Source organism: Tetrao urogallus, assembly GCF_951394365.1.
Source record: "Tetrao urogallus genome assembly, chromosome: 4".
Classification (NCBI taxonomy): domain Eukaryota; kingdom Metazoa; phylum Chordata; class Aves; order Galliformes; family Phasianidae; genus Tetrao; species Tetrao urogallus.
Window position 1 is genome coordinate 63644838 of NC_136817.1, and position 23582 is coordinate 63668419.

The window sequence follows — 23582 nt, forward strand, 5'->3', positions numbered from 1 at the left end:
TCAGAAAATATTTTCTGTTGGTTTTTTTTTAGCATGCTTTTTAACAAAAAATACATTTTGCACAATGATGTGACTTCAGGACAGATCTTTGAGAACAATGTGATACATCATGAAATAAGCTGGGACATGGCATAAATGAAGACCACGGAGTACCTGTACCCTCTGAGTATTCTATGGCTCAGAGTACAGCTAGCCAGAGCAGAGAGGCTAGGAAGGAAGAAACTGTGGGAAGGAGCTAAGAAGGAACAAAAAGAGCTTTCAAAGCAAGGAAAACTTAAAAAATTGTTCATAAGAGAGAAGGAAAGGTAGGTAGAGGCCAGTGGAGTCCTGCATTGCTCTGTTGTTGTCAGGCCCTCTTACTGGACTAGTCCTTAAGCGATAGGAATAATTGGAAAGCTTACACACTGTTTTCAGCAGTAAATTCAAAGAAATGTTTGTCTCAGCAATACATTTTGCGAGCAACTCACCCCCACCAGAACTAAAATCCAATTCCACCAATTCTAACAACAAAAAAAGGGCCAAAATGAATCACCGAGATCCAACTAGTAAGCAAAGCCTCCTTAACGCCTTCAGCCATTCAGAGACACTGTCAGAGTATTCTCTACACAAAATAACCACATCATGTTTTTGCCCATTCTTAAAAACATATTTGAACCAGCCCTTTTGGAAATTCTTAAAATGCTTAGTTATGCTTTGTTTTACTCTCAGATTGGAAGAAAAACCAGTACAACCCAAGTGGAATTCTAGCTGAGATGAAAAGACAGAGGTTATACCACCCATTCACGGTTTTCAAACCCGTCTGGCAGATTCCAGGCACTCAGGTAGATATCTAAAAAAACCTCCAGTATGAAACTAAAGCTGCAGTGAACTCAGTACTGAATCTCTTCCCAGCCCCATGGGCCCAGCACTTCAGCCCTGGGTTTCTGTTCTTAGGGTCAACCCAAATTTCCTCACTTTCAGAGTCTACCCATTCCCCCTCTGGCTCTCCTTCTAACCACTTCAACCCTCTTTGGGAATATCACACTTTTTCTCATGGATGTGCGTTGCTTATGAAGGGTTTCTCTGACTAGTTATAGGAATGTAACAAATAGAAACCTACATGTTGTTTTACTCTTTTAGGAGGCATAATTGACTTGCTTCCTTAAGAAAACAATTGCTGACATATCACTTCATTTATTCAGAGTTTGGAACACTGAAATCTGTGGTAACTATTTTTTTTTTTTTGCCCACTTTCAGAAATATTTTGCAATATATACACCTACTCATTAGATTTTTTAAAATTTCTCCAAACTCACCCACTCGCTAGATTAAAAAAAACATCCATTGCAGTCCAAATCCACAACATGATAACAGGATTTTAAACAAATAAGCACATTTCTTAAAAAGAATCCATATCTGCTAAATCACTTGTATAGCAGTGCGGTAAATCAGCCCACAGACTAAGTGATACTTGATAGAATGGACAAGCTGGATATGAAAGCTTAAGTGTCTCACATGCAGCCAGCACTAATGTTTGCAAAGCCAAGATGTGCTGTTTAACATTTTCAATGTACTCTCCAGTTTGACTTTCTTGCTGTTGCAAGCACCACATGTTAGCACTCCTTGGAGTCTGTATAGTGTACTTATATGCTGATCTTTAACCTCTGTGTCATAACCCAGACCAAAATCAATAGAGAGATATGACACTGGTGAGACCACTTGCCTATACTAGTTCAAACAGACAGATGGGCTGTTGCACGAACATAGGGCCAAAGAAATGTGGAGTCGGTCAAAGGGTTTATATTTTTTTGGAGTGTGAAATGAAGAAACATGACTCAGAGAGAGGTATGTACAGCTTCAGCATCAGCAAAACCATGGTAGGTGCTATAAACTTTGTGCCTTGGGGCATGGCGAGATGGTTGTCTGCCTTTGGGCTTTGCTATTTTCTGTCTCTTATTGCACCAATTCCCCCAAGATCCACATAAATATCACTCTCTCAGGAGCTGAATTCTATGACCTTTATGGGTCCCCTCCAACTCGAGATACTCTATGATTCTATGACTCTCTCTTGGACTAAACTAGCTCATGAATAATAAAACAGCAGTGGTGTCTATAAAGTTCATTGTCCTTGTCCTAAGCTACACTGGCTGTTTTCTCCTAGCACTTCTCATACTGTGTATGAAGCACAGTTAGAAATTCAGAGCATGGCATTTTCTCACTTGCCAACTTTGCAGACCTACCAGCCTATCCACTGAAATAACTCAGAAATAACAGAATTGGGCTGCTGGTGACAGACCAGTGTGTAAGGCCTTAGCAGCTGCTTGCCAAAAGTCAAGTCTTAGGATCATAGCATCATAGAGTCATTAAGGCTGGAAAAGACCACTAAGGTCATCTAGTCAAACTGTCAACCCATCACCACCATGCCCACTAAACCAAGTCTTTATGACCTTCAATCATCATTTGAGATACACAGGGTAAAAGTGAGAGCCCCAGTGTTTGGGAACCACCAGAACTGATGCAATGTTGCACCCAAAAAAGGGCTACCTCACTCCTCACTGTATCTGGACAGAATTGCAAAATGTTCTGCCCTGTTTGTTCTGGATCTCAATTTCTGAGCTGGCTTGCAGCAGCAACCTTCCCCATGTAGAGGTTCTGGCAGAATGTAGGCACAAAGCTGCCTGGTCCTTTGAAAAGATTTACAGTTGGAGCACTACTGCTAGTTCCCTCTCTCTGTATATCTCCTTTCATGCCTGTAGTAGTCCACGACTGAGAGTCAAGCAGACACTTTCAACTGTAAAAATGAAAATATTTTTAGTTCACATTTTTCAAATATCTTTTTTTCCCTCCTAAACAGTATGTAACTTCATAATACAGCCTGGTTAAAATTTCTCTTTCATTCTACTCTAGGACAACACCTTAGAAAGAAAAAAGCAGACTGAATTTTAAGAATAGAATGCTATTCCCAGGCAAACTGATCTTTAAAAAAATATCATAATGAAATCAATATGTATTATTACACATAATGAAGAAAAATGTATATTTTTACATATTAACTCTATTTGCTTTTACTCTTTACATGTAGTCATAAAAATATTTATTTTTCTGCTTAGAATAACAAAATGAAAGCTCAGTGTTCAGGCTTTATCTGGCTGGCACTTATTATTCCCATATGTTAGGGCAACAACCAGATTGCTCTGCCAGTTAATTCTGTGACTCTTTCTCCACCTTTTCATCTGATCTTGGAAAGATTATTTTCTTTGCAGATATTATTGCAAAGAGGTGACCAATTGCCACCGGGCAGTTAAAAATGAAAGGATCAATTAAGATTATTCATCTTGTGGGAAAAATGCACCTTTACTCAGAACATTAAAATCATTAATACATTGCCACTTAAGGAGCAAAGATGAGAAATAAAGATGTTTTCAATATTTTAAACAGGACTCTCTGTTTTCGGTAGCAGTGCTGTGTTTGGATTTTACTCTGGTGAGATGTCTCACTGCAAAGGATGGCAAAACATTCCATTGACTCTAATGGAACAGGAATAAAGAGAACAGGGCAGCTCCTGAAGATGAAGTCATTAAGATCACGTTTTTTATTCCTATTATGTCTAAATCATCTACCATTTCAATGTGCATGGTGATTTTGCATTGCTTTTTGTATGAGTGCATGCCCAATCTGCCTGGTGGGCTTTTGGAGATGCCCCATCGTGAAGTTCAGTGGGATCCAGGGAGCAAGTTCTACAGAGAGGAGGGTAGGAGGAACATAGGGTCTGCCACATTTTGAATAAAAGAGAATTATCCTTCTTTGAAAAACTGTGTGCACCTTTGCAAACAGATGAGTACATCTAGTAGAAGCCACAGATGTCCATTTATAGCTTAGTAACAACACTTTCATGGCAGTCGGTCAGTCTGCACTGAGCTTCGTGCCATCGCTGGCATTGCTGGATGGTACTTCTACCATCCTGACCAATACCTGAATCTGAAGTTTAAAGCCCTTATTTCTTCTCCTGTGACCTCTGCGGTGTCCCCAACAGTAGGGCCTAAAAATGCTTCTCAGTTTCATGATCAGGAACACCCACACTTGTCTTAATGCCTGGTGGGATGAGTTGTGGATGTCTACTAATGCCCACCACTGTATTTCAGTCTGTTCATGAGTCTAGAAGGAAAAATAGTGCATGCTATCCAGATCTCCAAGCCAACATTCAGAGGTCATTGTTATGGGATGCATCATTATGGAATTCATGGCTATAGGATCATACTGATGATGATGAGGCAAAGCCTCATTCCACTCATCATTTTGGGGGCTTTGCTGGAGCATTGCAGCAGGAAAACCAACAGTGTGAATGTTTTGTGGTTGAACAATAAGAAACACCAAAGACAAATTTCCCAAACCTCCACTGATGCCTCCATGAAGGCCCCTCTCCACGTGCACAAGTGGGCAAGAGCAGGGCATTGTAGCCTCCCATCCCTGCTGTGATGTGGTCAGGAACTGCAAGCAGAAATTGCCTCTTCAATTTCAGCAGTGCCTACACAGTTCAAGTGCTGAGGAGATATGGAGCAAGCTGGTGTTAGCAGGTGAGAAAGGGACAGAGGGGAGAGGGATTTTGTGGGAAATAGAGTAAGTTAAATGATTCCCTTTGAAAGGTGTTGTTACCACTGATATAATGAAGGTAAAACACTTCAGATATCAACAGCATACTGCAAGCTCTAGGAAAATCCGCACTTCTCTACAGCTGAACTGTTCATTCACAGAATAATTTTTCTTTCTCATTATCAGGTTATTACAGACAGTTTTTTGTTCTGCCAGAGCTCTGCTGACCAGCAGTGTGAGACTTTTCAGAGCTGCAGCTGCTTAGGCAGAGTCAGGTATCCCAACATAAAGGGACTGTATGTAGGTATTTTATTCCCTTCCCTTGACGGAGTAACTATAGCAGTACAAGCAACTTTATACTGGCATAATTCATCCCCATTGAGTATGTTATATCATGTTAGAAAGATTTAGATGGTTAATGTGATAAAACGTATGAATAGAGAAGCTAGAAGGATCTTGAATTCGTTTTTTTGGTGTTTTTTGTTTTTTTGTTTGTTTTGTTTTGTTTTGTTTTTTACTTCTGGCAGTCTACATGACTCACAGTAAGTCAAACTTGCAAGAATAACAGAATGTAAACTGGGCAGGACTAAGTGTCATTGCTGGTATAGATCAGTTTTTAACAACCTGAATGCTCAAACCTTCCTCAACCCCAGAAATCTTATACAAGGATAATAAGTTTTCTTCTAAGTAATGTATCATCTACTGGCAAGGAGTACATATATACTAAACTTTCCGAAAGAAACCAGTGATTCCAGCTTCTTTTATATTGAAATGCCTGTCCTGAGAAAACTTATAAGGTATCTTATGTGGAAACTGCTGTTGTAAAGTAAAGAGTGATAAGGGTGCAATCTATGGAAGACACAGATTGCTCAGTAGAGGGCTATTTTCTTATCTTCAGGACATTCTTGGGAAAGAGAAAAGAGTAAAAAATAGTGCTGAGAAAGGGAAAGAGATCTAACAGCCAATTGGGAATGGTGAAATAGAAAGGGTGAGAAAGGAGAGTCTTGGAAAGGGGCTAGAAAGGAAAAGACAACAAAGGGGAGAAAACAGAGGAAGGCAAGGGGGAGGGGGTGGAGAGAGGAGAATGTGCTGGACAAAGGGGAAAGAAAGGGAAGAAATGAAAGTGAGATGGGAAGAAAAGGCACAGTGCTGGGATGAATGCATTTTGTTCCTATTTATACATTTATATTCCAGTTAGTAAGGGTCTCTAAAGGCTGTGATTTATTATAAGTTTTCCTTTTTAGTCTCTTGGAGGAAGGGGCAAAGGCCGGAGGGGGCCGAATTCTTTGCCTAGGGCATGGCTATTCCTCTGGCTGGCCCTGAATTCAGAAAAGTGCTAATGCTCTCTGGAGCTGGAATGCAATTAATTTTCGGTGGCACAATGTTCTAAACAGAGTATGTTTGGGGAGGCTCAGGTTTGTGATTCTAGGCTACCCTTAGCCTATCTGTGCAAATAGGAGCTGTGACACTAGCTCTATCACCAGGTTATTATCTTACACTTGGGAAACCAGCACATCTCAGATTTTTGACCTGAAAATGTTTGTTTGGATGATATTTCTTTAAGTCAAGAGGGTATCTCATCTTACCCATACATAGTCCTCTCAGCATCCTGGCTAGAGTATGTAGTAAAACCTCCTCTGAATTATCTCCTGCTGCTTTTTTTTTTTTTTTAATTTAAACTTCACAAAGGTCAAATTTAGGGGATTTTTTTTTTAACATACCCCAAGCTGAGATACTGGATTATTTAGAATAATCAGTTTAAAACCACATGTGACACATCACTGAAGCAGCATACTTTTTCCATGACAGCTTGTTATGTGTCATTTGGGCACATTTGTCACTGATCACTCAATTATCTACAAATTACATCTTAGTTTCATTCATGCCGTTTCCTGGTGAAAATCAGGGCAGTCTCCTGAAGCCATCTCTACTCATACTGTTGCAGTCAGGAGGTTAAATAACCCAGATATATAAATATTTTAGCTTTAAGATACTTTGCAGTAATTGAACATGTTTTTTGGTTGCAAAACACTTCAGAAAACTTCAGAAATTCCTAGTAATAGAACTGCTTTCTTCATCAGTGGCCAGAATTTTCAAAGGGGGAAATTTTCATAAGATGCTTCTTTTTTCTTTTTTTCTTTTTCTTTTTTCTTTCTTCTTCTTTTTTTTTTTTTTTTTTTTTTTTTTCCCACCTATCTGCCTCATTTCTTTCTGTTTCTGAAGCCAGGCAGGGAGGGCTATCTACGTTCTGGCTGATGTATGGCCTCAGGTTGCTCCAGGGAAGGTTGGATTGGATATAAGGAAGAATTTCTTCTCAAAAAGAGTGATAATGCATTGGAGCAGGCTGCCAAGAGAAGTGGTGGAGTCACCATCCCTGGAAGTGTTTAAGCAAAGGGTAGATGTAGTACTTAGAGACATGGTTGTGACATAAGAAGTTGGACTAGATGATCTTTAAAGGTCTCTTCCAACTCTGAGGACTTATGATTCTATGATTCTGTGATTTAGTGGGCAATATTGGTGGTAGGTGAACTGTTGGACTAGATGATCTTAGAGGTCTTTTCGAACCTTAATGATTTTGTGATTCTATAGGCAGGTGTCAGGGCTGTCTAGGGAAGTGCAGAGGTTGTACTAAGCATATGAGTGAGGATGATTTGAGGAAAGATGGAGATAGGAGGCTCACAGGTGGGTATGTGTTTGTGTTGTGCTCCTGTTAGAGCTAGGACCATGTCCAGGTGGCTTTTGAAGATCTCCAAGGAGGAGGCCTCTTAATCATTAGGGGTGAATTTAGGTGAAATATCACAAACATACATCTTTTCCCTGAGATAAGAGGGCAAGCAAAGCCTCACATATTTTGCTTTTAGCAAAGGTAGTAGTAATGCCATTGAAAATGGCAGTGCCATTATTTTGAGATCCTGTTTTGAAACATTTCCAGTACCAGAGAATGCGTTGTTAACTCTGAACACCTGTGCCACATTTTGCTGACTCAATTAGAAAAAGAAATGTTTGACCACTGCAGGACTCAGCCCATTCCAAGCTCCATTGTTAGATAAATAATTGAACATGATTGTACCAGGGAAGAATTACTTCATGATGTTTGAATAAGATATGCTGCCCAGTGGAGGCTGATGGGAAAAAGATAAAATATGCTGAATACCATATATTTAGACTATTGTTTTGTAGGTGAAATAAGATTTCATTGTGAGTCACTGACTTTGCTTGCAGATCAATGCCGATGTGCAGAGGCTCTAACTTGCACGTAGCACAGCTTCCCCTTGATTGACTCCTCAGAAGAGAGGATTAGAATAATCTCTTTGCTGGCACAAATGTACTGGCAAAAGCAGGAGTTCCCAAACTATGCTCTGTGATGTGAAATCTGTTTTGAGGGAGGCGCAGCAGGAAGCTGGAAGTAGAGAATTGTTGGTGGGATATATATCACTGGGATACCTTCTGGTACCTCTGCCACCATGTGTTACCCCAGCACATGCAGTGGTTACACTCAGTTATCACCTCTGCTGTAGCAGCTTAAATCATAGAATGATAGATTCTTCTGATTTGGAAGGGATGCTTAAAGGCCATCTAGTTCAACTGCCCTGCAAGGAACAGGGATACCTACAATTTGATCAGGGTGCTGAGAGTCCCATCCAGCCTGACTTTGAACGTCTCCAGGGACAGAATATCACATCTCTGGGCCTGTGCTTCACTACCCTTACATTGTCCCTGAAATCAAAACAGTGGGAAGTTTTGTAGCTTGGGAAATATAGCCTTCACCATCTTGGCCATCAAGTTGATGTGAAGAGGCTTGTTGTTGGATGGAGACACCTTTTAATTTTCTCCCAAGCAGTGTGCTACAGCTACCAAGGTTGCAGACTCCTTTAATTATATGCTGAGCTACCCTTTCTTCTCTTTCTTGAGCCTATGAGATGGAGGCCAAAAGGCCAGTAGTTTACCCTGTCCCATATATCACTGTGCAAAGTGACAACTTCTCTGTACCAGTCTGTGCACCTGTCTATACACTCTTCCAGTCCAGTTAAGTTGCCAGTGCCTTTTCTCTGTTTTTGTTGTGATTAGCAGACTGGTGATGCTATCTCTGCACCTGAGCAGGTCTCAGCTATTGCTTAATCCAATGCAAGCACTCTGTTGGAAGCAGGTGATGAAGAGGGAAAGGCTGGTGGCTAATCTTTGACACATGGCCCTTTTCTCTGGCTCAGCATGGGCTTTTGGCCTGAAGGTGCACAGTACATGGTATCATCTGGAGGGTGAGTGCAAAAGCTTTGAAAGAAGCAAAAGAAGTCAGGCAGGGAGCCTCCATAAATCTATCAGAAAGTTAAATACTGTAAAATCTGCATGTTGTTTACCAGCTGTGCCTACAATGAAGGCAGAAATAATCCTGGTAAAACATGACCTTTGATCAACAAGGTGGAGAAATTAGGTCAAGCAGGTTTTTACTTGCTGAAACCATAAGCTGGGGATGGACAGAAATAAAATTATCTTCCAAAAACGGGTTAGTCTAATGACCCCACAGAAGGCTGCTGTACTGTTCAGCTGCCTGCAGCCAACTTGCTGCACTTGCAAACCTTCTTGGCATTGAGCACTGCATGTCCAGGGAAAAACACATGCAAAGAAGGGGAGAAATTTCATGCCCCATGAACTGAGATTTGGTGCTTGAATTATGTTGCACAGCAGGCAGTGGCAGGACTTTTCTGTGTGACCCTAGGGAAACCTTCAGACTCCGTTATCTCCACCTGCAGAGCCATGTTCTAGGTGTGGTGCAAGGCGTTCCCGCTCTGTGTTTTGCAGATGGCCTGCTGGGAGGGTGTTGCCCTTGCACACCCAGTTGGTGTGCCTGTTGTCATTCCAGCGAGGCTCCTCCTGTCTGCACACCTTGGGCATGACCATGGAACTAAGGCTCTGTGTGCTTTGGAGGTGGAAAAAAATTAAATCTATGAAGCAGGTCCTAGCTCTGTTATTGAGCATAGATTCACAGATCAATAGATTCACAGAATCATAGACGCATATGCCTCACCAACCCTTGACCTCTAACATTTAAGCTAAATGTCTCCTCTTTTAGTTTAAAGCCATTCCTTTTGTCCTATCACTATCAGACCATGTAAAAAGTCAGCCCCTCCTGCTTGGTACTGGAAGGTTGCAATGAGGTCTTCTCTGAGCCTTCTATTTTCCAGACTGAATGAATCTAATTCCCTCAGCATTTCTTCATAGGAGAGGTGCTGTAGCCCTCTAAGCATCTTTGTGGCCCTCCTCTGGACCCACCACATTACCTATATATGTCTTTCATGACTTGGGGTCCAAATCTCTTGGTTCAGTACTCCAGTTAGGCTTCACAAGAGCTGAGCAGAGGGGGACAATCACGCCCCTCTCCCTGCCACCACCCCTCTTTTGGTGCAGCCCAGGATACATTTGTCCTGGGCTGCACGCAAACACTGCTGGCTCACATCCAGCTTTTCATCCACCAGAATTCTCAGGTCTTTCTCTGCAGGGCTGTTCTCATGTGAGTTCTTCTCCCATTCTGTATGTGGGAAGGAGCAATATGTCCTTCTGACACTGGCATCAGCTCAGTGCCTTGTGGCATCCTCCCTGAGGCCATGGTGCTGGGTTTCAGTGCCCTCCACACTCTGTTCTACCACTGCTGGAGCTCAGGCAAGCATGTACGGGAATGATGACAGAGTGTGCTCATCTATAATTAATGGGTAAAAGGATTCTCAGAAGAACTTGTAACCAGAAAAAAATGTCACCACAGAAAAGGCAGGAATAGCTGGTCATCAATTTTGGATGGGGTCATCAGCCTTCACCCACTTCCTTGCACCCATATGTAGGGGTACTGACCTGAGGAAAGCATCCTAACCTAAATAGGTTAAGTCCCTCCCTCTCTGGATATTTTATAATGTCTAATGATGAAACTTACCAGATTCCATGCTTTCCCACAAGAAGCAATTTAGCAAAGCCAGGATACACATGTGCACTCAGAGGGTTAAACCAGCAAATGGGTGACATGATTTTACGCCTGTGGCAGTTTGTTTCAAAGATCAGCTGCTCTCAAAGCAAAAGTAAACTTACAGTGTTTATTATGAGTCACTTAAGCAAGCGAATTATTAGTTGAATCTGTGGTTATGCAAGCTGGGACCTGAATTGAAGGTTAATTATTTTTTTTCTCCTAAAAAAAAAAAAGGAAAAAAAAAGTGCTTGCCAAACTCCAAGGTGCTTTAGCAACTGCCATTGGAAGATGCTGCCTGCACATACTCCAGGGCTGCTCAGCCTGGGTAGCTCAGCACTTCTGCAGCTTATGGGACTGTTTCATTAGGGGATGTAGAACTGCTTTTGAGGGTCCAACCCAAAGTCCACCAATCATACAATCATAAAATAAAAAAATCATAGAATTATAGAATCATAGAATAGTTTGGGTTGGAAGGGACCTTACAGTCCACCCAGCCCCTCCCCTTGCTCTGGGCTTGTTGTCCCCACTAGATCAGGCTGCCCAGGCCCCATCCAACCCAGCCATGAGCACCTCCAGGGATGGAGCACCCACAGCTCTCCAGGCAGCAGTGCCAGAATCTCACTGCTCAGAGTCCATGTGCAAAAGATGTGGAGCTAAGAGGGAATAGTGGGGCATTTCCTTCCCCATTTCCCAGCAGCGAGTATATTACATCCTCCCAATTGAAAGGAAAAAAATAACCCCATCAGGTCTGAGCTTGGTGCCCATGGGTGTACATTCAGGTACATCTAGTGTTGCTGCAGACTCTGGCATAGCAGCAACCCAGTTGCTTTGAGTTGCTGTAGTAGCCAATAGCTTTAAAGCCTGTCCTAACTCTGCTGCACAGGGAAGGGTGGCAACAGCTGGAGGCTCTTTGGTGGAGGTGGCACTGGGGAGAGAATCCAGGAGCCTATCCCTTGGCATGGAGTGTGGGAAGGGTGATCTATGGGCAGAGATGGTCTGGACAGCTCTCCAAGGACTGAGGTGGAAGTGGCTCTCAGTTCATCAGGGCAGCCTTAGTGATGGCAATGCAACAGAAGATAATAAGGAAGGGGACACACGAGCACATCTCATGCAGAGGATTTGAAGTTTGACAGATCTGTCCTGACTGTGCAAGTCTGCCCTGACACTAGTTATCCTTCATGCTCAGTAAACAAACAAACAAACAAAAACAACAATGTGGATGTTTTCTGCAAAAGGTAATAGAGTATAGGTCTCTTGAGTCAAATCTGGAGGCAGTTTAATAAAGCTCCTTGGAGCAGTGACTCTGTTGCTCTCTGTTTTGTAGAGCACCATGGTGCTATTCACATGCTTTTTAATGCAATAAAATTACACAATAATGCAATACGATAATAATAAATTAGAACAGAGATGGTTCTCAGCCATACCAAATGAGGAAAGGCAAGGTTTCACTCTTGCAATACCAACTCATTCCATAACCCTGGGCAAACTGCTGAGTATTTAGAAGAGTTGCTCTTTTTCTTTTTTCTTTCTTTTTTTTTTTTAAGTGTGCCTTTTTAAGACTCTCTAGACTCATAGTGCTCTCTGGGAAAACAGCATCTTAGCAGTCCTCTGCTCTGCTTCCCTCACTAGTGAAGTCAGCCGAGAAAAATAATAACCCCACCAATGCACACTGGGAGAAACAAGCACAGTGACTGTGAGTGTAGTGCTAAACTGGGGCTTTGCCATTCATTTTATCAAGTCCAGCAGGGACCGTCCCATTCAGAGAGACGAGCCCCCGCACTCCCTCCTCTCCCGCTCCCTAAAATGTCTCTATCTGAAGGAAAAGCAGTTTAGCACATCGATAGTCATGTTCAAATTCCAACGCTAAGCACGAAGCCGGGGAGAGGGGCGGGGGGAAGCAAAAAAAATCAGGTGCTTCTCAAAAACAATCAACCTGATTCACATGCAGCTCAGCAGCTTTTTTGATGGCTCAATTCCAGATTTCACAGCTATTCAATAGTTCTCTTGTGTAGCTGATCCTTGTCTTAGAATTCAGCACAACTCAATCCATTTTCCCTTTTCTTTCTATAAACACCCCCTCCTCCTCTTCCCCTCCCTTCATTTTCTTGATTTACATCTCTAGGGAGATGGGAATGTGAGGGAGAAGCTTGTAGTCTTCCTTCCTGGGGGGCCTTGAACTGGTGTCCTCTGTCTCAGGTTCCCATTATCCTGGCTGTGCAAGCCGCAGCCCCTCTGCACTCCAGCCCGACTCAATTGGAATTTAAATGCTTCATGATTGTTGTCTCACAGAATAGGAAAGTGCTGCATTAAAGAGTAAATTACAGCAGACAAGTAACTGCCTTGGGAAGGAGAGTGAAAGGAGAGATGAGCCCAGCACAATGCCCATTTGCTAAAGAGAGTTTTCCAAAGATGAAACAATCTTCCCGGGACAGTCTCACGGGGGTAAATATGACACAGCCTGCATGGATATGGAGCTTCATTTGGGAGAAGTGCAGTGTGCTCAGCCCAGAGCAGCCCCATGATATGCATCTTGCACACACATCTCAATTGTGCTCTGGAGCCAAGTGTGTAACTAGATCTGGGCTGGATGTTCAGTCTCTTACTGAGGTGGATTTGGGCTCTTTTGCTGGGATTCAAACTACTAAGCATCTTGCAAGGAAGTGAACAACAGAGATTTCCTCCTGTCCTTGCTTTCGATCATTTCTAAGCAGAGGAAGAGTTTTAAGTTATTGGTGATAGGTGGATGGTTGGATTGGATGATCTTAGAAGTCTTTTCCAACCTTAGTGATTCTATTCTGTGATCCTAAGTTCACTCATGGGGAATCTTTCTATCAATCTCCATCCATGCTGAAGCAACATCACTCACCACCTTCCCCTCTCTAGCCATACTGTAGTGATGATCATTTTTTCCTTAAATGCTGTTATGCATTGTGAGTCTTCCTCATTCTTGTGCAAAACTGAATGAAAAATAAATCCCCAAAATTTTTCAGTTGTTTTAGAGATGCTTCTATATACTTTCATGTGCTCTGATATACTTCAGGTCCAAGCTAGTGTTTTTCCTCTTGAAATAGTACTACTAGAGTCAGGTTCAAAGCTCAAGTGCTCTTGTGCTCTCTGAGCAATGGCACAGCTCCCCTTTTTCTTGCCTTATGCTGGGTATGCCTCATATAGGATCAAAGAAAAACAAAACATCTTCTCCAATACCAAAGGAAAGTAATAAAAAGATGGTTAGTATTAATCTAGAATATCTGAAAAAAGAGCAAAAAAAAAATGACACAATCACAGTACCAAGACCTGGGACAGAGAAGAAGTCAGGTATTTACCTTTGAGAGTTACTCAAGACATCTATCTCCTTAACATCTTGATCACCTTTGCAGAACCTGTCATATCAATAGAATATTCATAAATTAAACCAGTCAAGTACAAAGGATAGTCATAAAATGCCAAAATGAGTGGCATAAAAAAAACTGCATAGAGATAAAAGAACAAACTCAGGAGAGCTTCCCTTCCTCTCGCTCAACAGCATATGCCTTCCAAACTGTTGAAGCAAGGTGCCATGGACATGCAGTAAAATTTTGCACAGATAAGACTAAGAAGAATCAGAAAACAATGTCTGCACGCATGCACACAGGCAGGCATGTGGTCCTTCCCCTTCTGAGATTGCAGTGTATGCTTTTCCTGGAGCTGGCTCTGAGTGGCTCCTGTTTAATTACTCCTCTGGAACCACTGCAGGAAAGGCTGTGCCAGCATTTAATTTTTATTTTTTTTTTAAAACGACATGTTAGAAATGCTCCTTGGCTCAATGTTGACAATTAATGTGTCAGTGCTGAAATACATATTTGTAAGGTTGCTGTAATTCTTTTGTCAGTGTCCGTTATGAAAGAAGGCTTTTCAAAGGGCCCTCAGCCAGGACTCTGCCACCTCCCTCTGCCTTTGCATGTTGTGAACCTCAATATTCTTTTAAAATATTTTGAGGAATGGCCGGTGGGTTCCCAGAGAGAATATCCTGCATTTCATTTGGAATAGGGTCTATCTTTAGGGTCTACAACCAGGTACTCTGCAAAGCACTTCTGAACTGCTGCAGTGACACAGAAATGCCTGTGCTTTGTCCTCATGACCCTAACCCTACACTTAATGTAAAATTGCAAGCAGGGAATAATTGAAGTAAATGCTTTGTGCTAATCAAAGTCCCTCTGATTTACCAGGCTCAGCACTCTGTTGATTCAGGGCCTTGTATCCCAAACTAAATGCCACTGAAAACAATAGGAAAATTGAGCTTTGGATAAACACATGCACAATGTGAAATGCTTTGAGGCCTTTTGAGGACAGCTAGCACAGCACCATTGGAGCCCTGGCATCATATCCTACCCTGCAGTCCCACTCCTTACTGCAGAACAAGGTTCTGGTGTGAGGTCTCAGGTGAGGACTGTAGCATCTTCATACCTATACTGCAGAGAAACAAATCAGGAGACCCCCACAACAGCCAGGGGAACTTCTGGGGATGGGGACACACCAGACAAGTCCTTCATTCATTCTCTGCAATCATTTTCTCCTGGCCTCAGACAGAGACAGGAAGCCATGCATTGGGCTTACCCTGAGGTGGCCAGCCATGCTTTTTTAGCCTTCTCCTTGGAATAGGTGAGACCTGGATGTTGGGCATGAGAGGAGAGTTGTTCCAGCCCTGCAGGACTTCTGCCTGCTACTACGGCACAGGCAGCAGTTAAAACATCTCTGCCTCCAAATCCCCACAGGCACAGGGAGGGAGAGCATCAGAAAAGAGCTGCTGCATTTCCAGTTGTGTCTGCCTCTCCCTTGCAGGCATATGCAAACACCCAGCTCCCAAGCACCAGCCCTCACTTTGAATTTATCTGCTTTGGCTGTTTGTCTCGCAGCTCCTTAGCATGACTTGAATGCGGTTTATTGTCTGCTAATAAAGAAGAGTGCAACTCTCCAGCAATGGCAAGAGCCCAGCTTTCATGCCCTGCTGTGGAGCCAATTCCCATCAGGGAAAGAGGCTATCACTGGAGGTTTTAAATAAAACAGTTCTCCCCTAAAAAGCCCTCCTGTTATATAATGCTCTCCTTTTCCCCCTTTTAATGAAAACAAGCAAGTAACTGTCTCTTTACCGTGACAGGGAGAGATCCTGCAGTCCTCACTTGTACATCTCCTGCTGGAAATCAGTGGCCTCTGAGGGAAAGCACTGAAGGACCAAGTTCAGAAGTCACTGACTTAGGGTAGTGCTTCCCACTTTGGCTTGAGAGAGGCCAGGAAAACACAGAACACAGCATAGTACACATTATACATTTGCATTTTGGTGTCAGCCAAAATATACATCAATATGATGAGGGATATAGTAAAAAACACATTCCTTCAGTACATTATTACTGTAATGTCTCAGTGCTTCCACATTAACTTGTTCCCAGGAAATTCCATCATCAATGCTTCAAGCCTGTGTCTGTTCAAGCCAGTTAGGATGATGGGAAATTACCCTATTCAGGAAAATAGCATAATTAAAATAGTGATTAAATTTTGCTGTCATCCTGGGTCTGCATAACATTAACAATCTCTCACAAAATATTTTTAGTATAGGAAGATCCCTATTATGTACTTAATGAAGTATTAAAAACTGATTGAAAGAGTGGGTTTGGATTTCTGCTGCAACATCCAAAACAAGAGTAATGCTGCCCCCCAAGAGATTCCCACAGTAAGATGTTTAGAGTAAAAAAAAAAATTAAAAAAAAAATTAAAAAGGATACACTGCTCCAAAAGACATGACCATATGCAACAGAAGCATTGCCAAACAATCAGACCTAGTTCTGCTAGATTGGTGATCAGGTTTTCTGGCCATTACGTCCAATGGCAACCAGCACTGACTGCTCCTGAAGAAAGGTATTATGGACTGCCTGCCTCTAGAAAAAATCCTCAACTGTGTAACTGGAGAGAGCCTTGAATCATGAAGGTTTGTGACTCTTCCAAAAACTGTTGTGCATCCAGCAGTTATGGATGAGAACAGCCATGTCCAATATATACACAGACATACATAAATACACTTAACACTGCATAGATTTTGCTGTCAGGGATTTCACATGGCAGCAGTTTCACAGTCAAATAAATATTTCATTCCATAACACCTTAACTGACTGGCAATCATGGTATTTAAAAGCTCAAATATACGTGAGAAGTAAGACTTTATTCTGCTACATCTATTTTAATTAAAATAAAAAAAAAGAAAGAACCAAAAACAACAGCAACCAAATAAACTGAAAACAGAGGAAAACAAGTTTGGATCGGGTTTTGTAATGCACCACCGAAATATGCAATATCTTTTGCTTAAATTTCCTTGTACTGAAGTTTTCATCATGTGTGAGCAGGCTTACAATTCCCAAGGAGTCAGGCTTCTTCTGCCCACCCTTGGCGCGAAGAGGAACCCCATATGCCCAACTTCTGACATTACTTTTTGTGCTGATTTTTGAAACCGGCCCATGGCTCTGGGTGGTGATTTGCACCACCAAGGGAATCCTGCAGCACTTCTAGGCTGCATCCTCTGTCATTCACATAAGGCAGATGCACACTGCACCCAGGTTTGCTGGAAGCTAAGACTTCACATACAGTGGGTCACCAGATAGGAAAGTCCCTGTGGGCCCAAATAGCTTGTAGTGACTTTAGATGATGCTGAGTCACCTCTGGAGATGTTCTCTTTCACTCCTCATCAACAGAATATATATAAATTTTTAAAACATGACTATTATACACAAAATGTAGAGCTGAAATCCCATTCTGCCTTTGTCTGATGACAAAGGACAATGGATTTGCTGGGGTTTGTCATGGTTCTATGTTTTTTGGTTTTTTGTTTGTTTTTTGGGTTTCAGTATTCCACATCAAAACATCATGTAGTGTACAGGGCATTAAAGTGTCACTGCCCCAATCCCAGGTACCTATCCCTGTACATTACAGAAGTCACGGGATCTGGCCCTTCCGGGTGGGGGGGGCGCTCTCTTGCTGCCTTGCAGTGGGTGCTGGAGGGTGCTTTCCTAGCCGTTCCAAGCTTTTCAGGCTTGACTCGGTCCCGGGAACTCTCTCTCTCTCATCTTGTCTGATTTATTAATCTCAATTTCAATTAAATTGTATTATATTTTGTTATCTTGTATTCCGATATTATAGTAAAATAAGTTTTCCTCCATAGATTTTTGCGGCTGTTCTTTTCTTCCTTTCCTTCCTTCCCATTTCTGTGGGACTGGGGTGGGGGTGGGGGAAGGGCAGAGGCCTGTTGCCCCTGTCACAGATGTAGATTGATCTAGTCAACTCTGTGACAGGTTCTACCTTCACATGGTGTTTCAAGGACCCAGGAGACAGTTCTGAATGGAGGTGCACAATGGGTGTATCACGACTGCTGACTTCTGTGCCCAGAAAACCTTTAAATATAGACTAGGGGGCTGAGGCTGAACATAGGTAGTATAAGGTCTAGAAGTCAATTGCATCTCTTTTTCCACCTAGGATTTGTGTGTATATCTTAATATAAACTCTGAATTAAGCAGTTGATGGCTGAGAAATGAGAAACTTTAGTTAGCTGTTAAGATGTTTTCAGTAAGGATGCTTGTATAAATCTGCTCAGCCAGTACTTCTTTGGGTTCTGCTTTGTGCCTGGAGTGGGCCATATGTGCTGAGTCTCCAAAACTCCCTCAGTCCTGCCTTGCACAGCTGTGCTGGTCTGATAGGGCATATAGTCACACTTGGGAAGACAGCAGAGAAGCGGGCAAAATGGGTTTAGAAAAGTAATATTAACTAAATCAGAAATATGCAGTACCAGTTTCCCACTGCACTGTCAGTCAATGCAGGTCAAGAAATTATTTTCTTATTATTGATGCTGAAATGGCTACAGTTACAGCTATAATTAAAATCACCTGAATAGTTGCTTTTCTGCTGTGGTCACAGAACTAAAAGCTCAAAATACCAAACGTAAGGTACATTTGTCTTGAAACAGAATTTTGTTATTTTCTGATTGAAATTATATGAAAAAGAATATTTGGTCAAAATTCACTCAAAGCAGAGTCAAAGAGACCAACCCCAGACTAAAAGTTCATTTCCTGACATTACATTTAATCTTTAAAATCAAATAATAATAATATAAAAATGCAGGTAGTCATCTAAATTTTCTTTTTCAAATGAAGTGTTTTGTAATATGAACAACTATGTTTCAAATTGCTTTTTTTTCCCCAGTCAAAGCTACTCATTGACTGGATTGACCTGTAGTTATGAATACGGTCACCTGAAGCAACTAGGAACACTTTTCTGCCCTCCTAACACATTCCTGTGTGCAGCCACATACAACCTTCCCTCTCACAACCGGCAGTGCGTGAAGGATGGACACCATTCCTGACCAAGGCATTGCTCTAAATGGAGAAGTGAAAGGGCACTGTGAACATGACACTTGTACAATCCAAGCCAAATTCTGCTGGATATAGTAGGAGTCTTTCCATTGATTTTGGTGCACTCTGCATAGGGCAATTATTCTGAAAGCTGCACCTTTGCTTTGTGAATGGCAACAAGATGTTTCTCTGAGGTTTCAGTAAATACACCTCCACACAAACACTGCTTTGTGGTATGGAGGTTCAGACCTTTGATTTCTTGATTTTCTGCCTCTGTGCGTGTTGCTTCACCCTTCTTAGCAATCACTGCTTGAACAGGGGTTGTGTGAACCAGCAGGACCAGATCCAATCTCTCAGGCAGTAGGCTTCTTTCTTGACTGGAGCCCTCCTCCCACACCTGAAACAAACATTGCCACCAGCATTACAGGTGTCCAACATATTTTTCCCTTTTAAAGCCTTCCTGGCCTGGACCATGCTTTTGCTACCTTTCATAGAATTACAGAACCAAAGTAGGGTCATAGAGTCATAGAATCACAGAATCGTGGAATGGCTTGGGTTGGAAGGGACCTCAAAGATCACCTAGTTCCACCCTTCATGCTCATATATCTCTTTGGTCTGAATCATAACACCATTATTGTCACAGGTGCACAGCACAAGAGGGAGCTGAAGAACATAAGTTACGGGACTTGCCCAGGCTGATGAGCAAAGTTGCAATTATGAATACGAATAATTGAGGTTGGCTTTCATATCAGCAGCCAGGTATACTTTTGTTTTTTAATCACAAATCCTGCACATAGTTTGCCAGCCATAAGCTGGGACTGAGTTATTGTCACAGCTGGAGGCACATTTGCTTGTGAGTTATGACAACTTTACTAATGCAGAATTCAACACCTGAAAAGGAAGGAACAAGTCGGTTTAGATGCACATTTTTACTTAAAGCTTCCTCTGTCATACTATCACCAAATCCTCTCTGCTCAGAGCTATCAATTGATTATTTTGAATCATATATTACATTTCTAATTCATTTTTTATCCTTCTTTCCATCTTCTGATTTATTGTCTCTAAACTTTGCAGACCTTTTCTGGCTAAGTTGGAGTATTGTATGCCCTAAATCTAAGGATTACAAAATGTTTGGAAGTCATTTAAGAATGTGAGTTATTACTCATTTCATGCAGTAGAAAATTGAGTCTTTGCTCTCTCTCCACATCAGAGGACACGCTGCTGAAGACAGCCACTTAAAAGTGAGAGGAGACCCAAGTTTTAAGCAGGTCAGGATCTCTGCTCTGCACAGTATGTGCATTAATAACCACAAAAGCAATCGTGCATAATGAACATGTGGAAGCAGTTTTACTACTTGATACGATCTCTGAGCCAAAGAAGAAGTTGTCTGATTTGTCAGCATCTGGGAAGCAGCTCCATTGAGACATAACTGTATTAGTCTTCGCTTTGTATCCAACCTTATTAAAGACTTATGCTTTAAGTCTGCTTCTAATAAAAGCCTGCTTTAGTAGGAGCTGGTCTTTACCATACACGAGTCACCTATTTTTAATGGAGAATTAGTAACATTTGCTACTGAGCTGCTAAATCATTTCAAGCTCTTAGCCCACCTGCTTGTTTTTCAGTAATACGGATGAGTTCAGCTGAGCTTTCCAAAAAGGAAGCAGCTGTGGTCTCCATCAGAAAGACCAAATGCAAGCCAGTAATGTGACCATAGTGAAGAGGCAGAGACAGGAGATCTGTGGCTACCTCTGAAGTGGGACGGTTGATGACAGTTCTTCTGAAGGGAATGAAACCTGGAAATTTACTCTCATCCAAGACCACTCTCAATTTGGTGCTTTGGGTATGGCTATCAGGTGGTTTTTGCCTTTCCCAGCAGCATTTGAAGCCCACAGGATGTAGCCAGAAGCAGAGATGGATGAAGCCATCTCTGGTATCTTGGCTACTTCTCCAGCTGGTGTGGAAAATCATTAGTTTAAGTGGAGCTACACTGATTTTTGTTTACTTGAAATCCTGTCCAAGACTGCCCAGGTCTGATATGCATCAATGTTGCGAGAGTTATTATTCCTCAAACATGGCCTGTTACCTGCTTTTAGTTCCTCACAAAACTCATGTGTTCTTAGTGTATGTTTCATTCATGACCATTCATCAATGAAGCTGGCTTCATTCACTCAAGACCAAAGATGAGATTAGGTAGATTGACATCTGCTAATGGCAGCTTGATGGGTTGTATGAGGTGCTTTATCAAACCTGTTGGAGGCAATAAGAAGCAGTGCATATCAGGAGCTCAGCCAAAGCAAATGGCCAGATGATGCACACCAGTGCAGATGCATGAGCCTTGAATAAGAGATCTGACTGCTAAGAGAACATTGCAGTCAACTGAAAAGTGGACAAGGGAGAATATAATTTATGGATGCTTAAACATGCTTTTTCTCCTGAAGTCTCCTTTTCTTTCCTCTCCTCAGGTTTTCTTGTTTGAACATGGGCATCTTGCCATCCTAGAACCATTACTGCTCTCCAGACTGCAGAGTGTACAGCTTAGTCCAGGGCTAAATGCAGTGTCATGGAAGCAGATATCTGGGATGTTTGGGAGATGCACAGCTGCTGGCTGTGGTTGATGTCCATGATGTGTGACTGAGCAAAGGCTGCTTTCTTTCCAGCTCCTTCTGCTTGTAGCACTTAAAATCAGAGGAGCAATAATGAGTCTCTGTTTTCAAGATAAAAGGGATATCAGCTTTCACAGGTCTTTTTTTTCCAATTGTCAGAAATCAGGTCAAGAGGCTGCACTAAACAATTGCTTCCTGGACTTTCCTTCAAAAAGGAGAGTACAACTTGAGTTTTGTCCTTTGCACCACACTGCCTTTTCTTAGGCTCCTTTTTGTGATGGGGAGGAGGACGTAGATGCTGCCTGGATGTACTGGTGAACAGTTCACACCTGCCTCACTGATTACAGTTTGGGGGATTATCCTAGCCCTCTCCAGTGGTCTTCAGTGCTATTTTGAACTCAGAATGGAGTTGAAGAAAATTAGGAATGTGAGAAGGGGAGATGCTGCAGGAGGAAGAAATGAAATGTTATTTCTGCCTAGCTGGTCTTGGATAAACAAAATCCAAGATGTGCATATTAAGATTACATTTGTCTTATCTGTGATCAGACATTTCTGGAAACAGAACTTGTGAAACCATAGTGCAAGAATAACAATTTTCAGTGATAGAGAACAAGCTGTTCTTGGAGTGTGTAAGGGGGAGGAAGGGGAGGTGACACTCTCATCAAGAGAGCAAGCCTGTTAGAAATGTTGCCGAGTTCCCACGCCGTACATTCAGAATAATGATAGGACCTGGATCAAGCTCAGTGGGAGGGAAATGCCTCTGTGTGTTTCCAAATTCCATCAGATGCATATCTGCATCTTCAGGTATAATATCTTTAGCATTTTTTCTAAGCTTCTCTGCATATCTAATCTTTAGTGAAGTCATCATCCCTGGAGACGTTCAAGAAATGTGGAGATGTGGCACTAACCACTACATGGTTAGTGGGCATAGTGGGGATGGGTTGATGGTTGAACTAAGTGATTTTACTGGTCTTTTCCAACCTTTATGATTCTGTGATTTTATGATTCTATGATATGCACATGTTAAATAGTGGAAGTCAGCATGGATGCATAGGTTTCTTCACTGATATTGGAAATGAGGCAGACTCATCCATTTGCCCTAGTCTGTACCCCATGGCAGGGGGCTGCATGGGAGTTCCACAGCAGATCCAAGATGACAACAACAGTCCCAAGACATCTCCCAGAAACCAGCCCCAGTATCCATGCCACCCAAACCCCTCATAGAACAAGAAGCACAAACGACTGGGGAGAGATGGAAGTAGGAATTTCACAACCATTATACCATGGTGAAGGAGCTTCTCATCGCCTGAACTCAGGGTGTCTTCTCCTGTTTCTGCCTTCCAATGAAGAGCATGAACTATCCCCCACCAGTCTAAAGGCAGAGGTACACAAAGTCCATGCAGCATCATTTGTCTCTATATTAACTTCATCTTAACTGTAACCATTGTCTGGCTTGCTTTGAAGCACACTGCTGTTTTCCTGGAGTGCATTAGCAGCAACGTCACTGCAGCACTGCATTACAAGAGCCCAGGCTGTCAGATGTGCCTGATTTGCTTTCAGCATAACGCCAGAGAGGCACAAGGCTGTGCACGAGCCAGTCCTGTTGCAAGATTGGGGTGTTGAGACATGTGAGTGTGTGTATAAGGGTTCATGCATTTAGAGAAATAATGTTTCCCCTCCATCCAAGGCCAGAAGACTGAAATCCAAGCAAGCTTAAACTTCTTTACCATCGACGCCATAACAGCATTTGAGGTTTAGAAAAGGAGTGGAAAAAATGTGTTACTGTAGTAAGGGAATTGTAATAAGATCTTAGCTTTGGAATAACGTGCTTTTTAGTGAGGCAGCAAGCTCTGCAGCACTTCCGCCTCTTCGACTTGTGAGATTTGTGAGGAGAAATGTGCCCCAAAGAATGCAAGTCATTTTGAGTGGGGTGAAAACTCAGCAGGGAATTAATGGAAAGGCATCCTATAAAAACAGAAGAGCATGGATATTCTGTTCTCCTTCCACCTCCTGCCCCCTTCCTCAGCTCAAGCTGAAGTGCATTGAAGCAGGGGCTGCTGGAAGCACAGTATGGGAGCTCATGGTAGCACTGAA